The sequence below is a fragment of the Triticum urartu genome, chromosome 4A (genome assembly GCF_056163025.1).
Source record: "Triticum urartu cultivar PI428250 chromosome 4A, HENAU_Tu73, whole genome shotgun sequence".
Lineage (NCBI taxonomy): Eukaryota > Viridiplantae > Streptophyta > Magnoliopsida > Poales > Poaceae > Triticum > Triticum urartu.
This window is the reverse complement of record NC_141876.1, coordinates 53,819,133-53,828,972: the sequence shown is the minus strand read 5'-3', so window position 1 is coordinate 53,828,972 and position 9,840 is coordinate 53,819,133. Positions and strand designations below refer to the sequence as shown.

At 44.3% G+C, this 9,840-nt stretch overlaps 1 non-coding gene across 1 annotated transcript; it reads left to right on the top strand.

Annotated features, from left to right (window-relative positions):
* The first annotated feature begins 1,716 nt into the window (after positions 1-1,716).
* LOC125555090 (small nucleolar RNA Z103) lies at positions 1,717-1,811 on the top strand. Its single transcript, XR_007304535.2, has one exon. It is a non-coding gene; the product is annotated as a small nucleolar RNA Z103 (small nucleolar RNA).
* The last annotated feature ends 8,029 nt before the right edge of the window (positions 1,812-9,840 follow it).

Below are 9,840 nucleotides of genomic sequence, written 5' to 3'. Positions count from 1 at the left end.
AATTGACTGTTTCACGAAATAGCTAGAAAGATCGGAAATGCAATCAAACTGATAATCATCCACGAAAGGTGGTCTAACTTAAGTGAAAATCTTAGTGATGCCATTTTACGAAATATTTTTGGTAGCTGCTTCAACCCTCCTATTTTTAGCACTAAGAAAAGTAATTTTTGGACTGCTCATTTTTGAACCAATCAGGACGCAGCCCACAGATCACTCCCTTTATTCGATCTAAGCCGTCCACCCTACTGATCTAGCGTCTCTCGATCCCCTCCTTCCCGAGAAACCCTAGGGCGCTGCCGCCCCTCCTCTCCCCGATCCAAATCCCTCCGCCGCCTCTCCTCCCCCATCCAGATCCAGATCCCACCCCCACCCCTCCTGTCCACTCCCGCAGCCGATGCCTCTCCCTCACCGTCGACGACCCACGCCGCCGCCGCAGACTACCGCACCCTCCCCTCACCCTGGCCCAATTCAATCCAACCCGGCGTGCACACCGCTGCAGCCGCCGTCGACCCCTTCCTCCCTCCCCTCCCTCGCAACCATGGCATTCGCGCTCCCCCTCCCTCGCCACTGCCTCCTCGGCGGTGTTCCCCTCCTTCTCAGCCGCCTTCACGGCACCGAGGTGCCGCTCCGCTGCGGCTAGGAGAGTCTCGCTCCGCGGGGCCGCACCAGCGACCTGATACCCCGCGCCCGCGCCAACTCCGGCGCTGCTCCACCCGCGCCCGTGCCACCCGCCGCTCCCGACACGGCGGTGGTGCCGAGGCCGTCCCCGCCCACCATGACTTGGACGCCAAGTGGGACGCCTGCCTTGACCTCTCCATCCGTCGCATCGCCTACGCCCCTCGCCGGCTTCGGGGGCCTCATCCTCTTTTGTAAGCTCCCCTCCGTCCCACCTCTCCCTTCCCCTTGCTACATCGCGAGATCTGTTCACTGCGCCTCCATTTGTATCTCGAGATATATTAGGCCGGCTGCCTTTGCTCTGATCGACAGGTTGGAGTCACGGATGAGTTGAACTCTCCCCTTTTCTCCTAAGATGACATACTTGCTTTCTTTCTCTGGACCTGATTACTAGAGTAATAGGCCATATAAATAACAAAAGATAACCATGAACCAAATTACCAGAAGTCTTCTTCTAGGGTGCTTTGTTGACTTTAACAGATGTAGAATTGATACCATCACCGAGACCCTTGGCAGATGTAGTGGCTACAATAACATTCTTCTTGACATTTACCCATGGCACTAGACAACAGCATCAAGACCGTACTGCACTGCTACTGAACTGTTGTCCTGGTTGTGCTCTGTACCTTGATTTGGTTTTAAGTAGCAAGGAGTGCCTTAGTACATTTTCTGTCATGTGGTGTTAGTACTTAGCATTCTGTTCTGTTTTGTGTTGTACTCCAATTAGGTGTTTGAAATTTCGTTAGTACCCAAGCCAGAACTCTGATCTGCCCAGTAGTACAGATTTTTGTTCTTCATTGCTTGCTACTGTTTTGTGGTTTGTTATCTTTATTTGGCACCATGCATGTCTTTTTTAATGTTTTGATATGCCCATTATGCGGTGAAAACTGATTACTAGTGGATCTATTCATATGGTCATCGAGTATGAGTCATAGTAATTCTCAAATTCTGCAAATAGATGTAGGTTTCTCTGTGCTAGATTTACTACACATTCTCAAATTCTCCAACATTCTATTTGTTTTCAATGTGCCATTCGATTTGGAGGATATGATGATCCTTTCCCCAGATGATTGGCAATGAACATGCTAAGCGCTATTATTTCTCTTCAGAGAAACCAAGCTAGTATTCTGATCCTCCTAGCCATTGCACATGCCTGTATTAATATGTCCATTGCGGATAATTCTATGCTTTAATAATTCTCCTGATATATCACTGTTTATTAGTAGGAGATTTCTTCTGCTTGGCCATAACAACAATTTCATGTTGTTTCTTTTGTAATTTGATGGTTGACAGTCTGATATCAAATAATGTGGTTCCTTTGTTGTTTGTTTTGATACCCACATACCTGCCATGTATTAGTTGCTCCCTTTAATGCATGCTGGAAAGTAATGTTACACTTCCATTTGTAGACGACAATGACAATGTCTTGCTCTGGTTGCTGTTGTCCAGTTATATTCGAGTGTGCATGATTTTATCTAGGGACAATTCCATTTCTGCCCCTAACTAGAACCCACTACTCAAATTTGCCCCTAATTTCAATGTGTGCTCAAATTTGCCCCTCTGCCGTTAGTTGCCCTTATAGAAATGCCCTTCTGCACCGTTATCGTCTGGTCAAACAGCTTTGACCATCTCAAAAAAATAGCAAAAAAAAGTCAAAAAAACTGAAAATTTGTGGGATCGAAGGTACTCAGGTTGGCAAGGTGCGTGCGAATTTTCATGTTGTTTGGACATTCTAGGAGCTCGTGGCAAAGGAAAAACAGTAAATATGTACACATGTGAACCGTAAATTCAAAAAAATAGCAAAAAAATCAAAAAAATATGAATTCTTTTGGCATCCAAGATGCTTAGGTGTGGAAGGTGTGTGCAAAATGTTTTTGTGTTTGGACATTGTAGGAGCTCGTGGACAAAAAAACAAAATTTGTCTCAGAAATAAACTTGTAAAAAATACACTATTTTGGTTTTTTTTGCGAGAGCTCCTCGCATGTCATTTGATAACAAAATTTTGCACACGCCTTGTGCACCCTAGCATCTTGGATGCGAAAAAAAATCATATATTTTGAATTTTCTTGCTATTTTTTGTTGAAATTACTATTCAAAGATGTACAGATTTATTGTTTTCCTTTGCCACGAGCTCCTGGTATGTCTAAATAGCACGGAAATTTGCACGCACCTTGCGCACATGAGTAGCTTCAATCCCACAAAATTTCAGATTTTTTTGATTTTTTTTACTATTTTTTTCGAGATGGTCAAAGTTGTTTGACCGGACGGTAACGTCACAGAATGGCATTTCTATAAGGGCAACTAACGGCAGAGGGGCAAATTTGAGCACACATTAAAATTAGGGGCAAATTTGAGTAGTGGGTTCCAGTTAGGGGCAGAAATGGAATTGTCCCTTTTATCTATAGCTGGCACTATGGATAGAGCTATGTGTGTAATCTGAGTTGTTTCTGTTATTATTCTATCCATTTTATTGTGTTACCTTAAGCTGTCATGTTAAGGCAAACCTAAGAACACTTGCTTATGAGAACCAATTGGATTTCTTAGATATATCCAAGTGAGATGTACTGTTACTATGGCAGTGAAATTTATCTATGTGAGATTAGAATTTGAGTGCCATCATTCATCTTATGCTATCTTGTCCTTCGTGATAACTGTTGACTTGCAAGATACAATGTTGAATTGCTATATGATGCATGTTTGTGATGTTAGTATGCGTGCTTTGACTAGTAATATTAGATCTTGCCTACTAAGGATGCATATTTCTTAACGAGCTGCATAATAGTCTTGATTATTTGTCATTATTGACATGCATGCTAATTAATCTGTGCAGGATGGTGGTCGGGTGTCAACAAGGAATGGAAATTGATGGAAATCCCTACGGGTGTGTTGTTTGTATACCATGCATGCTGGTAGAAGATTGATCAAGACGTCAACAACAAGAAAATACTATTTGTGTCATGCACAAGTGCACCACAAAGAAGAGCCCCGGTCCGTCTACTTCATGCTGCTCCGACCCAAGTGCCGGCTAACACCATGGAAGGTATCTCTCTCCCTCTCCTCATCCTATACCCTGGGTACAATCCTATTTGCTTACTACACCACCACATTAGCCATCAAATTTGTGACAAGAAAACTGAAACTCTCTTCCTTTGTTGATGTTCCTCCATGCTAAGAGCTAATCTGCTGCATTGTTATTCAACTTTCATTGATAGTTTTAGTTTTGCTGAAATCATGTTTTGTTTTCTATGCTTATGTCTGTGGACGAACACTACTAGATCCAGAAGGACCGACATTACCATCAAGTACGCCATCGAGGTAATTCACCAATCCATCATCAACTATGCTTTGCTCTCTTTAGTTTTGCTCTCTGCTGTAAAGCACATAGAAAATTGAATCTATGTACATTAATTGATCTGAAGAGGGTCAAAGAGGATGTGACAATATGTTTACTGCCTTATTATCTTTTGCTTGATCTGACACTATTTGTGTCCAAACCTGGGAGTATATTTTTTGCTTGTCACCATCACCCATTTGTTGGGCTGTATAAGTTTATCTGTTGTCTGATTTGCTCCATCTTCTTTCCTGATGTACTTCTACATATATATGTTGGTTGTAATCTGCTTGAACGATCCAAGTACTTGATATTCCATTATGTTCTTGTAGGTGAATGGAGCTTGTGTTGTTGGTAGAACTCCATTGATGACTTCTTCCTATGTTGAAGAGCATGTTCTGTGGTATCCAAGAGTAGTGGTTTATTTGTAGATCCCAATATTTATGATTGTGTGGATCTGGGTGAAGTTTGAAGTTCCTGGGTATGCAAGATTCGATGGTGAAACTGGTTGATGTGATGTGAATGAGTGTATGGAAATTGGTTGTTGTGATGTGAATGAGTGTATGGAGTTTCACGTGTTCTGTTCTGTATAGCATATTGTAATAAACTTATTTTAGCTATTATTTGAAGATTTTCATATGCATTCTCTTTTCTATCTGTTTGATATATATATTGCTTATTAATAAGCTGTGAAAAACATGACAATTGGGACCCATCTAAAAACTGGAGCTAACAAAAAAAGCTGGAAATAAAAAAGAAATGGACCGTAAAATGTCGTGCACTAGAAAATAAAAAGGCCAAATTGTTGGGCCAGGCCCATGTAGCTAGAGAAAATTAATAGAGAAAATATATAGTAAAAAGGCCAAATTGTTGGGCTAGGCCCATGTAGAAAACCGAATTGGACCGGGCTGAATCTTGTGCCACATCAGCTTGCCACGCTGGATGCCTATGTGGCCTGGGGAGGTTGCTAGTGACCAAAACAAACCAGTAGGCATATTTTGGTCGTAAACATCTACGACCTTCTCATAGAGAAGGTCGTTAATTTCAATTTACGACCGCCAGCTTTTGACCTTCTGTTTGGTCACAAAAAGGTCGCAAATGAAAAACAATGACCTTTCAGTGACCAATAGTCAAGGTCACAAGTTGACATATTTCTTGTAGTGGTTAGTTTTCCTTTGTATTTGATGGAATGTTGTAACGGGGCAACCTTGGAATAGGAATGAAAATGGAGTGGAAAGTTTCCGTTTTTCCGGAGAAAAAATGGAAACGGAGAGAAACCAACGTTTCATTTTGTTGGATCGCGCCATCGAGCAAAACCAACATTTAAATCACATCTATCGTGTTCGTGTCTCACCCTCCTCCACGGCTCGACCCCACACGGTCGCTCGGCATGCCACTCACCGCAAACCGAGTATACGATAACTTTCCCGCCTGCTTGTCGATGGATCGCGCCATGGAGTACTAGCACTACTGGATGATATTGACGAGTTGGGGAAGGACAGCTAGCTGTAGCATGGACTCCCAAGAACTTTTTACAGGCATGTTGTAGCCGGCTATTGCGACCTTTGAATGCGGAGCAACCGCGTGCACCCGGAAGCGGCGCGGGCGACGCTCTCTCGGCCGGCGCGCCGCTTCAATGCCGGCGCCAATGAGAGGTCGTGTTAGCTCTGGCCGGGCATGAATGCGGCACTGACCGTTTCAGGCGGGAAGCATGCGCGGGTGATGAAGAGGGTTCGGGTTGGTCAGGACCGGCCGTGGCAGCAGTCCGGACGTTCGCAAACAAGAGATGCTGTCGTGGGTTTGTCATGACAGATGTCCTTGTGAAAGGACTTAGTCATGGAGCCATCGCTATGGTTTAGATTTAAGGGGTTAAACCGGACAAGGGGACACGTGGAATTTTATACTAGTTCGGCCCCTTCGAGGAAGGTAAAATCCTACGTCTAGTTGTGATTGGTATTGCTAGGGTTTCGAAGGCCAGGGAGCGAATCCGCTTTGTCTGGCTCTCGAGTTGTTGTCTGTCCCTAAACCGCTGCCGGGTCGTCCCTTTATATACATAGGTTGACGCCCGCCGGTTTACAGAGTCCCGAAGACGGATCATAAACGTATCCAGTTTGGTCTCTATCCTCCCTATCTTACAAATTACATGACTAAGACGGTTTATATTTACAGGCTTTAACCCGCCTTCGGGCCTTGGGCCTCCATGAAGCGCCATCATCCTTGCGTCTTTATGGGCTTCTAATCTTCAAGGAGTCAACCCGGCTACACAAGACCGGTTTACCTCTAGTAGTAATATCCCAAACATTAGGCCCCAGATTGGTTTGAACTCGTTCATGTCAATCTTCTATAATTAGAAACATTATTCCCTCATATCTTCACCTCGATCTTGTAAACCGTCGTGATTTCATACTTCAAGATTATGATAAACCATCCTGACGTCATCCATCTGTTGATGTCGAAGATTACCTTCATTTAATATGTCTTCAGCCATCGAGGCGACACCCTTATTAACTTATCCATTTTTGGGCTCCTCGATTCCCGCACTTGCCGTTTAATCTCTTCACCTTATAAATAGGGACAGCGGACCCCTTTTCTTTTCTTTTCGCTACCCATTCATCTCTTCTTCTTCCTCTCGACGACCTCGCACCCGAGCGCCGCCGTCATCTTCGAACTCCGCCTCTTCTTCGCCTTTGGCCGCTGCATCAACCTGTTCGCACCAGAGTTCCACATCGCCCTTCTGCTGCTTCCGCCGTCGCAGTAAGTCTTTTCCCCTTTCTTTCTTAGATCCATTAGGGTTTCCTTGTTCTTTGCTGTTCTTGAGGTTCATCAGAGCTTTCAGTGTTGCTCTTTCATGGCCTTTAGGTGAATACTTCATATCTGACGTACTCCTTGCCGTAGCTAACCTTCCCTTGTCACCACAAACCCTTATGTGCAAAGAACTGATCCAGTCCTTCATAAGTTGCTTCGGTTCTGCACCCCTTCTAGATCCAACTATTTTTACTTTTCTGTCTTATCTTAGATCCGAAAATTCCATATGTCACTGTGAGATCTGTTTCTATGTCCCTGTGAGATCTGTTTCTCCTTGCACCAACATAGGCGGTTTAACCTTGTATAAGCAGTCTATGTCATTAGCTCTCTGATAAACCGGAGGAGCATTTTACCTTCATAATTATGCTCCAGTTTAACAGTGCCTGAGTAATCCTGTGCTACTATTACCTTTTTCCCTTATTGCATTAGTCTTCGGTTTACACCATTTCACATATCAGTATGTTTCTTACTCCCTTGTCTCTTGCATATAATCATGCGTAATTTATAAACCGGTCTTTCATTTTCAGCTTGTTTTCACAATGGCCAAACAATTCACTGCCTGCAACTGGGCTCGTTCCCGGGTTACTGAGACTCAGTTGAATGAGATGGTTAGCATCGGCTCCCTGCCTAAGAAAACTGAAATCAAATGGCGAGTTCCAGGAACAGAAAATCCTCCAACCCAAGGCAGGGCGAGGTGGTGGTCTTTGTTAACCATATACGTCGTGGCTTCAAACCGCCAGGGTCAATGTTTTATCGAGATGTGCTTGCCAGCTTCCAACTTCATCCGCAAGGTATTGGTCCCAACTCGGTTTCCAATTTATGCAACTTCCAGGTCTTCTGTGAAGTATATTTACAAGAAGAACCAACTGCAGAACTGTTCCGGGATTTCTTTCACTTAAACCAGCGCACAGAGTTTGTAAATGGCCCGAACACAGAACTTGGTGATGTCTCGATTCAAAAACGAAAAGAAGTTGAATTTCCTCATGCCAAACATCATAGCCACCCAAAAGAATGGAATCAAACTTGGTTTTATTACAGAGACACTTCGCCTGAAGATGAAAATACCCTCCCTGGCTTTCGTGATAACAGACTATCCAATACTCACCCCATGCCACAACGCCTGAGCTCTTCAGAAAGGGCGAAATACGCTCCTCAACTTGCCAAACTCCGGGCCTTTATGGCAAACGGTTTAACAGGCATGGATTTTGTGCGTTGTTGGATATCCTGGAGTATCTTGCCGCTAAGCCGGCGTCCCGGTTTAATGTGTGAATATACCGGTGAAGTTGATGACCCTCAACGCCATTGCAATATCCAATTATCTGAGGAAGAAGTCACTAAAGGTGTAAAGAAGATCCTGAATGAGTCGGAACTAATCTGGAGTCAAACCGGTCCGAGTCCCTTCTATGCCAAGAACAAACTGCCTGCTATAAGCATTATACTTCCTCTTCATCTCTAATATCTTGAACTTATGCAACCTGTAACCCTTCTTCTTTGTATGTAGGGTGATGACCCCTTCTGGAAACGGAAAACCATAGAGAAAGCGGCAAAGCCGACTGGAGACAAAGCGGTCAAGCCATCCCGCCCAAAGACCAAAGCCGTAAAACAGACGTCAAAACGGAAAACGGCTGACCGGATTAATATGGAGCTTGATGATGATACTGATGATCCAGAAGTTGAGGTAGAACTTGACTCACTCGGCTCTTGTTTCATGCATCTCATTAATAATGACCTTCCTCAGGAGGACGCAGAAGCTAGTCAAGCTGATGACGTAGAGGTAATTACCCTTTCCTTCGGTTCAGACTCTATGCCAACACAAAAAACTCGCCAAGCAGTCCGGAAAGTAAGCTTTTCTCATCCTCTTGCTCACTTGGAGCCAACATTTATTTTGAAGACTCGGCAGCATGAAGCTCGTCGGACAACCCGACACAGTGGCCAGCAGGTCACTTCAGCCGGTTTACCTGATACTACGGTTTGGAAGTGCCGGTCTGACGTCTCTCCTACTTCTGACCATTCTTACCCTAAGGCAGGTTATTTCAGACATCCTCTTAATCCGTCCGATTCAAATTATTAGGTAACACCTCCTTCATCTTCTGGTGAATCGATAGCAACTCAACTCACCCCTTTGAAAACGGTGGCCGGGTGAGTTGTAAAAACCTTTCCTTTCAATGTGCCATAAATCATTTGAATAGGATGTTAATCCTCTTTTATTCTGTTTGCAGTGCCAAAGCCAGACCCAGCAAGAAAGCTCGGGTCACCAATCCGCCAGAAGACCCTGCCGCCGAAGAAGAAGAACCAAGAGGTGAACCAGAACAGACCGGTGAACCGGAAGGCCCTCATCCTGAAGCTACTTTTGATGATCCACCCCTTGAAGGCCAACATACCGATGAACCTGCAGATGCTGAGCCTGCCGCACCCGATACTGAACCGGCAGAACGAAACCGAGCTAGTCTCGTGAAAGACACTGAAATTCCAGTATCATCAATCAAAAATCCTGAAGGCCAAGGTGATGATGTTATTATTACTGGAATGGGCCACAGCTCTCCTGGCCATCCTGTCATTTTGGCTCAGCACAGAGCCAAAGAAGAGCAAGCTGCCCGGGATAAAGGTAAATGGAGCAGTGACTTATCAAGCTATGCTCATCTTAACGCTGATGAGCTTCATTCTTGCTTCTTGAACCATCTGCACTCAAACCGGGATTATGAAGCCGGTTTGGTGAACTTGATGAAAGAGCGATATGAGGTAAATTCCTCTCCCTTTGTATATTGATTTATAGCTGAAACACTATCCCAAGTAGCCCCCAAGGGCCGTTTTATGATTGTTAATCACAAACCGGGTCTTTGTAACACTTTAAGCATCGCATCATTGGTCCTTGCAATGGAAGGTCGCTAATAATAGATAAGACTCATCTTAAAAAAAATTAGATAACTTTCTATAGCATAGCCCCCAAAGGCCAGTTTAACTTGGCAAGTTAATCCGGTTTTTAATCCACACATCCATTTTAGAACAGACGCACATTAGCCCCCAAGTGT